The following is a 14,777-nucleotide window of genomic DNA, read 5'->3' on the forward strand; positions in this document are numbered from 1 at the left end:
TTTATAGCCGTGATACTTGGGTGGTCGGTTGCATCATCTGTATGCAGATCATAGTTTTTAACCTAATATTGCACATATAATACACATATAATATAATATAATATAATATAATATATAATATGACACATATATACATATATATGTATATATATATATATATATATATATATATATATATATATTACACATATAATACACAAAATATCCCTTAGGACAGTTATGTGTAAGAATGGTATGGACTGTGATGGCTACTACTAGTTGTCAACTAGACTACCATCTGGAATGAACTGTAATCCAGAAATGGAGGGCATACCTGTGATCCAGAACTTGAAGTTGGGAGACACATGCTTTTTGATCTAGATCTTGAGGCACAGTAGCCATGAAAATCTTGGATCCAGGCAAGGTGATAAAGACCTTTAATCCCAAGAGTCAGAGGCAAGCAGATCTCTTGAGTTCAAGGGCAGCCTCAGACAGAGAAAGTTCCAAGTAAAAAACAGCATAGGAGGTCCAGGCCCACCTTTAACCTGGGCCATACCTTCTGCCGGAAGGCTACACAAGGGCGATGGGAGAAGGAAGGGTTGTTCTTTCTTCGCCTGCTTGCACTCACTCGCCAGCACATCTGCTGGAGCCTCCATCTTCAGGATTCCCGCTTCTACAGAAGAGCAGCTGAAACACTCAGCCTCATGAACTGAGCAGCTACCAGATTCTTGAACTTCCCATTCACCGCTGCCCATTGCTGAGTTAGACTGCAGTCTGTAAGTCATTCCAACAATTGTCCTTAATATATAAAGATGTTCCACACGTTCTGTGACTCTAGAGAACCCTGAAAAATACATGGACTTGCACAGTATAGCCAGATTGCCACGAACTGGGAACTTGCTGGGCTAGGCGTGTTGGGTGAGGGTGTGCAGCACAGCAAAATTGAAGCCTGCAGACAGTTGGCACTGTGTCTTGAAGACAGTGGGACCGTTACATACACTAACCAGGTTACCTCTACACGAGCACCACTTAGCAGCAGAGTAGAGCTGTGGGAACTGAGGTCTTCCCCAGACTACCTCCACACAACTACACTAAACACAGCTCTGACGAGAAGGAGGAGGTTTCGATCCCGTAGAAACCCTGGGGTAGCCTAGACAGTGGCATGCTAGGACCCTGGGAAGACCTTAGAACAGCACCTCCTTTCGGACTCCCCAGAGCCTGAATGCGGTCTTCTTCAGGTGGGCCTCCTCTTCAGGAATCAGAGTCGGCTTCACAAATTCCATTTTCTCCCAGGACACAAGGGACACTGAGGGGGACAGTATCATTGATTCCACAGTGAGAGGACTGAGCCAGGCTGACTCCATCACAGGATGCAAAATGCCAGTTCAGAAGATGAGTTTAAGTTTCCAGGAAAAAACCACAGCCCTCAGGCAGCCAATCAGACACTGCCCTGTCATCTGACCTGAGCCAAGAAGAGTTAGTTAACAATAATTCTGGGAAGGTACTGAAGCCTATATAGAGGTCACCTATCCCTGGAATTCCCCTGATTGACTTTAAATTGAGCCTTCGCACTTACCTCTGGGGTCGCCATTTAAATGGACAGTAGATCCCAGCATGCTGGATTTCTGCAGAACAAGCACTCTTTGCTTTGGGTCTGGGGTATCATTCTTCGGTGATTCATGGACTCATACAGTAGAGACCCTCAGTCATGGTGGAAATGGAATGCTCCTACCTAAATTTCTTCATTATGCTCTCGCCCAAGTCTGCCGAAGAGGCCAGTGGCCCAGGACATACAACCTTTCAGTTTGATCACCTCATAGGCACCATCAGCCACCTGCTTGTGGACTTCCTTCCACTGCTTCCTGTCTGCAGTTCTGGGTTCAGATTCCTCCAGGAGACACCAGCAACATTCATGAGACACCACACAGGCATATTGGACTCACCACACTCCTCTAGGACCACCCATGACAGCTTAGCGAGTGAACTCCCAGCCTTTCTCCCATCAGGTAACAGAACCCAGCTGAATCCAGATTGCAACCACTCCTGATAACTCTATTTCGGGGAAAGTCACTTATTTTCCAAGGTACATAGGTCAAGATATCTGCTGGGTTTGAGACAATAAGCAGCTTGCAGTTTGGACTGTACTTTGCAACGTTGGGAATAATGAACTTGAAGATGTTCATGTTTTGCTGAACCAACTGAGCCAGCTCTCTCTCTCTAGCTGTCGGGCCCCCCTTGTGATAATGCCTTAGAGTCTGTAGTCACACTATAGTCTTTGCTGGAGACAATTTTGGGTATTCTAAGGAAAAGGCTGCCATGCTGGGGATCCATCATCTCTTCCTTTAGCTTGTCATCCAGGACATCAGCAAGGGCAAGCTCAGCTGCCAGACCCTTCTTTAAGACACTGATGGTATGAGCCATGCCACCAGCACCAACCCCAACCACTGTAATCTTGTTCTTGAGGGTCTGAGAGTTGCCATCTCGGTCTTTGGGCAGACTTTTTGAGACTGCTAGTGCATGACACAGGGTGTCTGGAGGGCAGCAGTGTGGTCTGGGGTCATGGACAGTGGCTCCAGCATTCAACAATTACGTTTTTAAGGGCTATCTTGCCTGACTGCAGTCGGGTAAACTGTATTTCAATAAGGGTAACAGCTGCTGTGCTCACAGTGAGACTGTCCTTTCTTCCCTAGTTCAGATTCTGTACATTAACCTAGAACCTGTACATTCTTCTAGGTTGACATAATAATATTCTCATTTGTCTTCATTGTAAAAGTTAGAGGCAGAAAAGCCATGGCTGAAAAGCCTCTGAGGCCAGGCATGCTGGCACACATCTTTAAATCTCACTCCTCTGGAGAGGTAAGTGCATCTGTGAGTTTGAAGGCAGCCTGGGCTGTATAGTGAGTTCCAGACCAGACCAGCTGGGGTTACATATGAAAGACTTGATGTCTGAACAACAATCTCAACTGTCCTGGGTGTGTCCATGACGCCTCAGCTGCTGGATCCTTGACCTCAGAGCAAAGCCACAGACTCAAACTCAGCCCCCTGGAAGGCGCTCTGGCCAGAAGGATCTAGGCTCACTGCAGCCTCAGCTGGTCTAGTAAGCAGACAGACTCATGAGCGTGGAAACAAATGCTTGCTATTATAAGTCGTAAGTTTTAGGGTGGTTCATCATGTAGCAATAGCTCATTGATCCAACCAGTAAGACTGCCAAGAGGCTGCTAGAAAACACAGCTCCCTCTTACGAAAGCCACTCCAGAACAACATAATGAAAAACAATGGGCATACAACCCACACGCAGCATACAGTCATCTTTAGCGATGACCTTCCCACAATTCCAACTCTCAGCTCCCATGGAACTCTGCAGCTGTCATGGTGCTCACAGTTCTGAAGGCAAACATTGCTGCATGGGCATGGCTGTCTCCTGGGGCACACACAGTTCAATTCATCTTAGTCCTAGGCCCATTGATAGTCAGCCCTGACCTACAGGATCCAAGGCAGAGACCTGCTTTAACCTGTGTTCATCTGTTGGAATCCCTATGAGTCCAGGCAAGTCGAGGGCTTCTCAGATCTCACCTGGAGTCTACCCACCAGACTTGCTCTGTAGGAAAAGCAAGGCAGAGCACACAGCTGTGGGCACACAAAAGCCCCAGGACTGTGTTGGAGGGAGAAGAACAGGATTCTGGCAAGGGCCTTCCATCTGGAATGATTATGGCTTCCCTCACAGGGCCCTGCAGCTAACTTTCTCTTTAAATGCTGTTCTTGGTAAGTTTTTCAGAGCAGAACCAGAACAAGTCATCTCTCTGCCTGCCCCGCCCCTACTTCCTCATAAGGCATCCATCCCAGTTTTCTTTCCTTGTCCATCTGTCCTCTGGTATACCTGTTGGGGGAGGAAAACTCCAACTAAATCTCTTCACCCAGCTCTCTCTGCCCGGTCTGTTCACTCAGCTCTCTCTAGCCACCCCCTGCCTCCCTCCTATCTTTCCTCTTGCAGTCCCCTCCATTTCCTGGGACTGTTTCCATTCCCACCAACCGGATCATCAGGGCTCAGGATTCTGGAATTCATGGAATCAGCATGATGGAGAGGAGCTCACTTGTGAGTATTTAAGGGAGTTGGTCTGTTCTGGGTAGGGCTACCCCTATTGTTCTCTGTACCAGAACATTCCTCACCATTGCTGAGCACACACAGGGTACCTTGGAAGCTGTAGGTTGACGGACTACAAGTAGCATTTTTACTCTAGAGCAGAAATTTTACCATAATAGTGATAATCAAGTCAATTTCAAGGGACCAAGATTTTTCTTGGTATCTTCAAGGAACATACTGAACAAAACAAGCCAATTAGTTGGTGACCAGTGTCACTTCCGCAGCCTAGGTGCCTTCCCCACCCCAACCCCCAGACACTGTCTGGTTTCTGCCTCTTTACTTCCTTCAGTGACAAATCCAAACCTGTGGTTTTCACTTGCCATTCTGTTGTGACCCCTCCTGGCTGCCTCAGTGCGGTGGCAATTGGGAAAACAAACCCAAAGCAAGATGTAGGCAGGTCACGGAGGCCCTTATCATTGTTGGTCCTAGCCCAGTCTAGCTGTGTGACCTTGGGCAAATGATTTGATAGCTTGAGGTTATTTCCTTAACCATATTACAAAGCTATGGGCTGGACTTAGTGACTGAGGCCTGTGGTCTCAGTACCAGGGAGGCAACAGCAGGAAGAGTACCCTGATTTTGAGGTCAGAATGGACGACACAGTGAGTTCCAGGACCACTGAGCTATAACAGTGGCGTGTGTGTATGTGTGTGTGTGTGTGTGTGTGTGTGTGTGTGTGTGTGTGTGTAAGTGGAGGAGATAAGAAGAAAGGAGAAAAATAAAATAGAGTGCTGGTTGACTGACTCTACTCCAGGCGCTTTGTGTGTTTGCTGACAGGCCTGGGGAGCACCCGTGGGCTGGGAAGGCTGATGGAGAGCTGAGCCACCTTTAACCAACCGGGCACCTGTGCTTTGATAACAGTAGTTGTAAGAGCAAGGGGTTTGGGCAGAATGGCACCTGGCCTCTCACTCTTTTGCATATTAGTGGATGATTTTGTGTGGCAGCAGGAAAGGCATTTACAGTGCCTTGGAAGGGGTGACCCGCTGTTCTCTCACAAAACGGGGAGAGCCTGCTTTCCTCTGGGTGCTCCATTCTACACTGGCTCCTGGCTTCCATCCTCATTGTTGCTATTATTTACTGGTTGTCTGTCTGTCTGTGCTTGGACACTCGCATAAACAAAATTCCAGAGATCTCTGGGGATCACTCTAGTCCTTGGGTCTGTGCTGCTTTTTTTTTTTTAAAGATTTATTTTATGTATGTGAGTACACTGTCACAGTCTTCAGAATCGAGCATCAGATCTCATTACAGATGGTTGTGAGCCACCATGTGGTTGCTGGGAATTGAACTTAGGACCTCTGGAAGAACAGTCAGTGCTCTTCACTGCTGAGCCATCTCTCCAGACCCATGTCTGTGCAGCTTATTTGTTTGTTTGCTTTGCTTTTATTTTTTACAGGTGGTTAGCAAATCCCACCTCTGGGCACTCTACTTTGCTTCCATCTGTCAAGTGTTATGGCAAGCATGCTGTGTATGCATTTCTCTGGATACACTGAGCTAGAATCCCTAGTGGGGCACTGTGTCTTCCATTTCATCTTTCTGGTAATTAATCTTGAGTTCAGCATCAACAGGAGACAGTGCTTATGACAGGACGAGTGGGTGGGTGAGGCAGCACTTTATTATGTCCTCACCTTTCATCTTTACCTCACAAATAAGAATTGGATTCTTCGGTCAGGTTTATGGAGGAAATAATAAGGGACAGCGATTCTGCACAGATCTAGAGCACCAGGAAAGTTGGAGGTAGATGTCTAAGTTCTTAGCATATATACGGAAGTTATGTGCCAGATCTAGTGGATAATGTGTGAATGATTACTTACAGGGCAGACTGAGCTCAGAGTAGAACAGTGGACTGAGGAATGAGCAACTGTTTGAGAAGTAGTTAGGAAACGAGGATGTCATGGAGAAATCTTCCTTCCATCCTAGAAGTCAACTTGGAAGTTTTAAATGGAGGCTCACTAAAACTCAGGAACTAAGCCGGGTGGTGGTGGCGCATGCCTTTAATCCCAGCACTTGGGAGGCAGAGGCAGGCGGATTTCTGAGTTCGACCAGTCCGAGGCCAGCCTGGTCTACAGAGTGAGTTCCAGGACAGCCAGGGCTACACAGAGAAACCCTGTCTCGAAAAAATAAAAAAATAAAATTAAATTAAATTAAAAAAACAACTCAGGAACTAAACTCACAAATCTCAGGAGATTCCTGAAACTTACAAGACACATGGGGTCCCTCCCTGCCACTTCAATTTATCCAGCTGCCTACAAACCATGCAGAATACTCAGGGTTCTAATTTTCATGAGCTGCACCCCATGCTGAAGGCTTGTCAGTGGTACAGCTGTCTTTGTGCCATCCATGTGCCTATAAGTAACCCCTCACTCAGACTCTTGTAAGTAACCCTAACAAACTCATTGGCTTGCCAACTTGTACTTTGCTGGTGTTATTACTTTACTCTATTTTCAGTTTCCTATCTGGGGTGGGCAGATTTGTTCATTTCCCAGAAATAGTGTCACACAACGGAGTGTGTCACAAATGAGATTGGACAGGAAGGGCAGGCAGAAGGATGACACAAAAGGAAGACACAGTCAGCAGTATCAACAGCATCAGGTCTAGAACCAGAGGGCTCCAGATGGAGTTGAATGTGATCGTCACACTCGAAACCCCCCGAAAGAAGTGGTTTTCCAGAGAAATCTCCTCGCACATAGCAACATCCAGCCACCACAACTTATCTTCCTCCACCGAAGCAGAGCTACAGCTAAATATATACCAAAGAACAGAATCAGAGGCCCTTGAGATGGCTCATTGACCTGACAGCCTAAGACGGTTCATTCCCTGGGACTCAAGTGGAAAAGGAGAAAACCCATTCCAGAAAGTTGTCCTCTGACCTGCATATGCAACCCTAAAACACATACTAAATAAATAAATCAATGTAATACTTTTAAAAATTTAAGGAAGGCCCTCTCTCCCTCCCCCCTACCCCACCCTCTCTCCTCCGTCCCCCTTCCCTATATTAAAAAAAATTTTTTTAAGGAAGACAATCAGCTCTATGCCAAGGCTTTATGTCTAGGGTGGTCTCAGCATTGGTTGACCTACAAGCACTATAGCCAATGTCAAAGCATGAGTCAAGGAAGAAGGGAGAGTTCCAGTTGGGTATCCATATTGGGAGTCCAGTTGCAGCCCTATTAACCATGGTGTACTGGTTCCAGAGACTGACTTGACCTGAGAAGAACAAGATGTAAAAAGACTTGTGCAGTGAAATAAGGACCAATCAGAATCAGCTCACTGAGCTAGAGTCCAGATGACACAAGTTTAGAGTCAGAAGCAATAGAAGAAGTTCTGGAGTTCGGCATTAGAGCATGGAGCAAAGGTACAGAGACCATTACAGACCCTAAAACTCGATGCCAGGCTAGAGACACAGTTTGGCCATGGTATTTCCTTAGCATGCTAGAAGCTTGGGTTTGATCACAGTCAGCACCAACAAAGACAGGAAGACAGACAGACAGACAGGAAGAAAGAGAGGGGGAGAGGGAGAAGGAAAGAAAGGAAGGGAGAGAGAAAGAGAGAGAGAAAGGAAGAACAAGATAAGAGAATAGAGCTGGAGAGCTGATGAATGCCTAGGGAGTCTCCGATGGTCTCTGAGTACAGAGAGTGGGCCTAACGTGCTGTTGTAACACATGTAATATATTCCTGTACTGTGAATGAATGACATGCTAAATCATGTCTGCAAGGATGGCTGGCATGGGCTTGGGAAGGTCACTTTAGGCAGGGGGAAATGTCTGAACAATAGCCCAAGTGTGAGGTTGCTTCTGGCAGCAGGTAGCTGGAAAGGAGACCTTGGGGCTGTGGCTTTGTGCACTCACAGCTTCCCCTGGGAAGGAGGAGCTACTTTTAGCCTGGTGCTATTTCAGGGCATAGCCTTAGAGTGAAACAGGACCCCGCTGTCCTCATCAATGCTGGCTTTTGACTGAGAGCCTGCTAAGCTGTGGGCCAGGCAGCCCAAATTCCCATCTGCACCAAGCAGGTGCTCAAACTCTCCTGGCCCAGGCCACCTGTGGGGAGACTGCTCAGTAGAGCTCAGAAACTGTGTCCCCACGTTTGGAGCTCAGAAAGTCTCCATTGTGCTGAGCTGCAGGCATCCGAGCAGGGCCCAGATGCTTCTTTGAGCAGAGGACATTGATGCTGGCGTCTCCTCCCAGCTGAGGAACCTGCTTTGTTCCAAAGGACAGCTCCAGTTCTGTGGTTTTTGTCTGCTGTCCTGAGACATCTTCTAGTTTACCAAACCGAGGGAGCAGGAGGTTCTCAGAGCTTGGTTTGAAGGGCTGAAGGTGGAGCTGGAGAGACAGCTTCGTAGTTAAGAGGGTTGCTGATATTCCAGAGGACCTGAGTCAGCTCCTACCATCCACACAGTGGCTAACTACAGTCTGTGAATCCAGTTCTGGGGGACCTGACTCCTCGTATGGCTTCAGTGGGCACTGTACACATTCAAACAATATACTCATACACATATGATAAAAATAAATAAGGAAATAAGTAAAAAGTTGAAAACCCAAGCATAACAGTAACTTTTATTTGCCAGATGCAATTGTCTGTCGTCTCTGAGACTTACTGCTGAGTAAGCTCACTCTTTGCAGTTCTTTCTGAACTCTGGCTGGCTGGTTCAACTCAGCTGTTCTGGCTCAAACTCCTCTCCCAGCTGACTAATTCAATTTGGCTTCTCATTGAATTGCTCTGCTTGACCTCAGACTAACTCTAGCAACTTGTTTTAAACTTTTGACTCTTTCCTATTCTCCGGCTCATTCTATCTTCTCCTGTGTCTATCATGTTCTCTACAATCTGTCTCTGTAAACCTATCCCTGTAAAAAAAACAGCCTGCCCCCTCTCTCTCTGCCTGCTCTTAAGTAGCCTCACTTTCCCATCCTCGTGAAAGTTGGGCAGATTTTATTTTTGACTCATTCTGTCAAATCTTTCTCTGATTTGTCACTTGGTCTGCTCCTTTCAAACACAGCTTCTTCCTTATACCGACTAATTTTACCTTCATTGTTGGGATTAAAGGTGTCTACTAAGGGCATGTCTACATTCCAGCCAGTTTGTATTATAATTCAGGGTGTGTCTGCATTCCAGCCTTAGCATACAAACCTAGAAGATCTTGCTAAAGCATTTGTGTTGCTGGATTAAAATTCCTGTGCACCCCAGTTTGATCCCCAGCACCCATATTAAAGCACTAGTCTATAGGCTCACCATTGGCAAGCTCCTGACACATGAAAAACCCTGCCTCAAGGAAGACGCATGGCTCCAGGGGATGATACCCAAGACTGCACTCTGTCACACACCCACACACACACACACATTTAAACACACACTGTCTTACACTACACTGTCACACACACATACACACTGTCTTACACTGTCACACACACATACACACTGTCTTACACACATAGTCTGGCACACACTGTCACACACATATACACACTCTGTCTTACACACACACTGTTACACACATATACACACTCTGTCTTACACACACACTGTTACACACAAACTCTGTCCTATACACACACACACTGTCTCACATACACACACAGTCTTACACACACACTGCCTTACACACACACTGTCACACTCACATATATACAAATTGTCTTACACACACATAGTCACACACAGTCATACACAATTCGGTCCTACATACACACACACTGTCTCTCTCACACACACACATATACACACAGTCCTATATACACACCCAGTCCTACACACACACACTGTCTTACACACACACACATACTGTCATACACATACACATACACACACTGTCACACACATACACACACACACTGTCTTACACACACACACAGTCACATACAAACTCTGTCCTACACACACACACACACACACACACACACACACACACTAAATAAATAAATGTAAAATAAGTAAAGTCTGGGCGTGGCTGCACATGCCTATCTATAATCTCAACACTCTGGTATAAGAAGGATCACATGTTGAAGGCCAGTGCGTGCTGCAGAGCATGTTCCAGGCCAGGTAGATCCTGCTTTAAACAAACAAAAAAATGTTTCAAAACAAAGCGTAGAATCAATGAAGACAGAAAGCTTTCTTTTAGTTGGTGGCCCCTGTGAAGGCTGGAGGAGGGTGAGAGCAGCAAGCAGGAATGGCGGTCCTTCTCAGCCTCCCCAAGCAGCAGGAATGGCGGTCCTTCTCAGCCTCCCCAAGCAGCAGGAATGGCGGTCCTTCTCAGCCTCCCCAAGCAGGTACTCTTTAATTTCTTGGCAGTTGTAATTTTTCTTGTTGTTGTTTGTTTTTGTTTTTCTGAGACAAATGTTTTTTGTGTAATGCTGGCTGTCCAGGAACTCATTCTGTACTTCAAGCTGGCCTTGAACTCACAGAGATCCATCCACCTGACTCTGCCTCCAGAGTGCTAGTTGTTGACGGCCAGGAGTCGCTCACAAACCACACCAACACCGATCTCAGTCAGACAGGAACAGCTTTTTGAACACACACCCTAAGAAGGATGGATCAGGGACATAGCTCAGACTGTAGCTGGAAGCTATGACCACAAACACAGTCCAAGGTGAGTTTATATACGAAAAAAATATAATGAGCTCATAGCAGATAATGAGGGGCGGGGCTGCAGAGAGGTTGGTCTTTCCCCAAGTTTCTTCAGTAGTTTCGATATAATAGTTCATGGTAACTTCTATCTTGCTTAGTTCTCAGTGAGGGCTACGTTGGGGAATATTCTAGAAGAGGATTTTGGGTGAGTCAGTCAGTGGTCAAGAGCAGTGGCTGCTCTGCCATGGGACCCAGGTTTATTATCAGCCCCCGCATGGCTGCTCACATCTGTTGTATTCCCCTTTTGGCCTCTGAGTGCATGGGGCGCACACGTGGACACAGACATAGATGCTGGCAAAACACCTATACTTCATGAAATACATTTTTTTTTTTTATTTTATTTTTTTTACGAGACAGGGTTTCTCTGTATAGCCCCGGCTGTCCTGGAACTCACTCTGTAGACCAGGCTGGCCTCGAACTCAGAAATCCACCTGCCTCTGCCTCCCAAGTGCTGGGATTAAAGGTGTGTGCCACCACCACCGGCTGAAAATTTTTATTATATGTAAATTACACTTTAAAAATAGTTTCTTTAAAAGACTTACAAAGATTTTGTAGTAACATGAATAAATCACATAACATTTTGCTAACTGAAAGGACTAGAAGCTAAGGCAAGGGCTGGAGGAATGGCTCAGACTTAAGAGCATTGGATGCTCTTCCAGAGGTCTTGAGTTCAATTCCCAGCAACCACATGGCAGCTATAGCCATCTATAATGAGGTCTGCTGCCTTCTTCTGGCCGGTAGGCATACATGCAAGCAGAACACTGTATACATAATAAATAAATAAATAAATAAATAAATAAATAAATAAATCTTTTAAATTAAAAAAAAAAGCTAAAGCTTAAATATTTAAAATACATACATAGGAGTCAAGCATGTAACTCAATGGAAAAGAGCGTACTAGAGACTCATGCAACAGCACTAAATAAATAAGGAAATTACAAAGTCCATGAAGGTTTATAACCATGAATACGTGAATAAATAGAAACTAACATGACAGGGGCTGGAGAGATGGCTCAGCCATTCAGAGGGCTAGCTGCTCATGCAAAGGAAGAGTCTAAGTCTTAGCTCCCGTGTTTGGTAGCTCACAGACATGTATATCCCCAGCTGTAGGGGATCTGATGCGCTCTTCTGGTCTCTGCAAGCACTGCATACATGTGCGCAGATACACACAGTGACACAGATATACATTTAAAAAATAAGCCTGACAGTAATATGGCGCATGCCTTTAATCCCAGAGCTAGGGAGGCAGTGGCAGGTAGATCTCTGAGTTCAATGCCGCCTGATCTACAGAGTTAAGTTTCACGGCAACCAGGCTACATAGCGAGACCCTATCTTGAAAAACAGCAACAGCAACAACAACAGCAACAACAAGTGTGCCATGTCAGTAAAATGAAGAATTTTCTCATCTTTTTCAAACATTGTTTAATCATGTGTTTTTGATATTTAGACAGACAAAGCCTGAAGCAGACTTCCTGTTGCCTTCGGCTTTGAGAAGCTAGGGAGAGGAAGGTGGCACTTCTAAGCTCTTCAGGTCTTCACTAGCGAGCTCACTAATCCTTGGCAATCCTTGAAGCAGGCAGAGAATAACCGTGTCGCCCCATCTTGTTATGCTGGTTCATTAGAGATGTGTAAGTTTAAGTTAATGATGAAAATTTGAAGTGCAGTCAGTTACAGCCTCATTTCCTTATAGTGTATGGCTAAAGCTAGGGGAGTCAGGTTACGGTGCCTCCAACCAATAACGCTACTACTGCCTCTGTGAGTAGGAATGTGGATTCTCTATCTGTGCTCTCCTTGAGCTGTCTGGACAGCGTGAAGGAACACTTTGGTACCATTTATCTACTCTCTGAATAGCATGTCACCTGGCTTTGGATAGAGCTTACTTCTTCTCCATCACTATCAATAGTGAGGCTCTGTCTGTGTCACCGAACAAAGGATTCAAGGATGACAAAGGGTGTTCTTGTCACACAAGAATCCCACGGTCCCCTTTCTAAAGTGCTCCATCCTTCCTTAGCTGTCAAGTGAATTTTCTTGACCTCTTTAGGCCTGAACCAGCACCTACTTTCCTTCTCTCCCCTCTGGGTACTTGATCCCCCCACCTTCTGCTCGCAAATGGTACCGATCTGCCCTTTTCACACTGTATCATGAAAGCTAATGTCATCGTTGTCTTTGGCCACAGAATAGGTTGTGAGTTTACCAAAGCTATATAGCAAACAAACAAAAATACAGTAAAATGAAAACAGGGTTGGCTCAGCCACCAAGTGTCTATTCTCACAGTTCTGAAGCTGGAAGTTGGTGATTGAGTTGTTACGGGATGGATTTTATTCTGAGGTGCTATGGATGATGACGTCCATATATAAAATGATAGAATGGGCAAGGCACAGTTCGGCCCATAGCAGTGATGATAAAGCGTGGCCCTCCCTTGCTGAACACTGTCTACATTGGAAGCGCTTGCCATTCAGCAGCTGCCCACAACTAAGGGCTGCCCCCTGTCAGATTTGGCTGATAGATAAAGGAACTGAAGCTTAAGGAGATTGTGTTATATCCTAGGTTGCATGATTAATGTAGACTGGATTGTGCTCCCACCTGGAAAATAACAAGCCTGCGACCCACTGAGGCAGGCTTAGAAATAAACCCACCCTGGACCACATGCTCACGCCACATCTTCGTGCCGTTCTGCCTCAGACAGAGTTGGTGAAACTTAAAAAGACCTGCACCCGTGGAGTGTGAGAGAGTACCGTCCTGTAAAGTTACCTCTATAGTCCTCCAGGCAGGCAGAAGCAGAAGGGATTTAATTAAGATGCAAACTGGATTCTTTTTAAAGACAGGAGCTGAGGTCATGCTGTCCAGGAACCTCAGTGTTGAGAAACTTTGACAAACCACCCTGCCTAAATGCATTGTTTCCCACAAGAGGAAAGAAAGTTAGAGAGGGATCTGATCACTTGCAAACAACTAATCATGCACTGGTTTTTTCTCTGTTCTGCCGTGTGGAGAGTCTAGGCTCGTCTTTTCCTCAGCAGCGTTCTGGAGTAGCTAGAGAGGTGATAGAGCAAGAGTTAAGCCCCTTTCTTCAAAGACTGACCTTTCTACCCACTACAATTCATACAAAGATATGAAAGGAGACTTTTCCATACCCTGTCTGTCTTGCACTTAGATGCCCGCCCCGCTCTTGGCACATCCAGCCAAGGAGCCAGGCCCTGTGGGCAAATCTTGGGAAGTCACAAATAATTAAAAAGGAACCCCGAGTGTGCTTAGTCCAACTTCTAGAGACACTGCAGAAGTGACTGGTTCATGATCCATTAGCCAATTACTGACAGCATTGGCACCAACAGGGCTGCCATACAGATCAATGAGGCATGCTTGCCTAGGTTCTAATGACTCTCAGATATCTCCCTAGAGTCGGGTGGCATTTTCTAAGATCCAGCCTGCACTCACTCCTGACTACACAAAATCTACTTAGCTCTCTCTTTTTTAAGGCCAACATTCTTCTTAATAGTTATGTATGTCAATTAATTTTAGAAAAATGGGCCCCTTAAAGCTATAAATACACAGATAAAATTCACTCTGGAGAAACTAATAATTTTATTCAAAGATAGTCTGTTCAGGGAAAAGAAGTGAGTTAATTAAAAGGAAAAAAAAAAAAACCAGGAGGCTGTAGAGATAGCTGAGCAGTTGAGAACACCTACTGCTCCTGCAGAAGACCCAGGTTTGGCTCCCAGGCCCCACAATCAACTATAACTTCAGTTTTGAGGCAAGGTCTCACTATGTAGCCCTGGCTGTCCTCATTATGTAGACCAGGCTGGTCTCGAACTCAGAGATCCACCTGCCTCTGCCTCCTAGGTGCTGGGATTAAAGGCGTGCGATACCACACCCATCCTTAATACGATCCCTCTGCCCCTCAGCCCTGGGGCTGCTCACTTCTATGGTGCTGACCAGGCTGTCAAATGGAGCCTTCCCAACCCTGGATCAACCATGTGTCAGGGGAACAGCCCTTGTCTTAAAAGTTTATTGATAGACTCTCATGTGTGGTGCTGAAATGATGGATGAGAAA

At 45.8% G+C, this 14,777-nt stretch overlaps 1 long non-coding RNA gene and 1 pseudogene across 2 annotated transcripts in view; one reads left to right on the forward strand and one right to left on the reverse strand.

Annotated features, from left to right (window-relative positions):
* Positions 1-1,163: 1,163 nt before the first annotated feature.
* LOC116081834 lies at positions 1,164-2,433 on the reverse strand (annotated as a pseudogene).
* A 7,714-nt stretch (positions 2,434-10,147) lies between these two features.
* LOC116082058 overlaps positions 10,148-14,777 on the forward strand; it is a 12,874-nt gene continuing 8,244 nt past the window's right edge. Inside the window, exons 1-2 of one of the 2 annotated variants that reach the window (XR_004115150.1) lie at positions 10,148-10,371; positions 10,468-10,691. This is a non-coding gene — a long non-coding RNA (uncharacterized LOC116082058). The remainder of the gene's footprint in view (positions 10,372-10,467; positions 10,692-14,777) is intronic. The other variant, XR_004115149.1, reaches the window with a different exon arrangement.

Source organism: Mastomys coucha, unplaced genomic scaffold (assembly GCF_008632895.1).
Source record: "Mastomys coucha isolate ucsf_1 unplaced genomic scaffold, UCSF_Mcou_1 pScaffold7, whole genome shotgun sequence".
Classification (NCBI taxonomy): domain Eukaryota; kingdom Metazoa; phylum Chordata; class Mammalia; order Rodentia; family Muridae; genus Mastomys; species Mastomys coucha.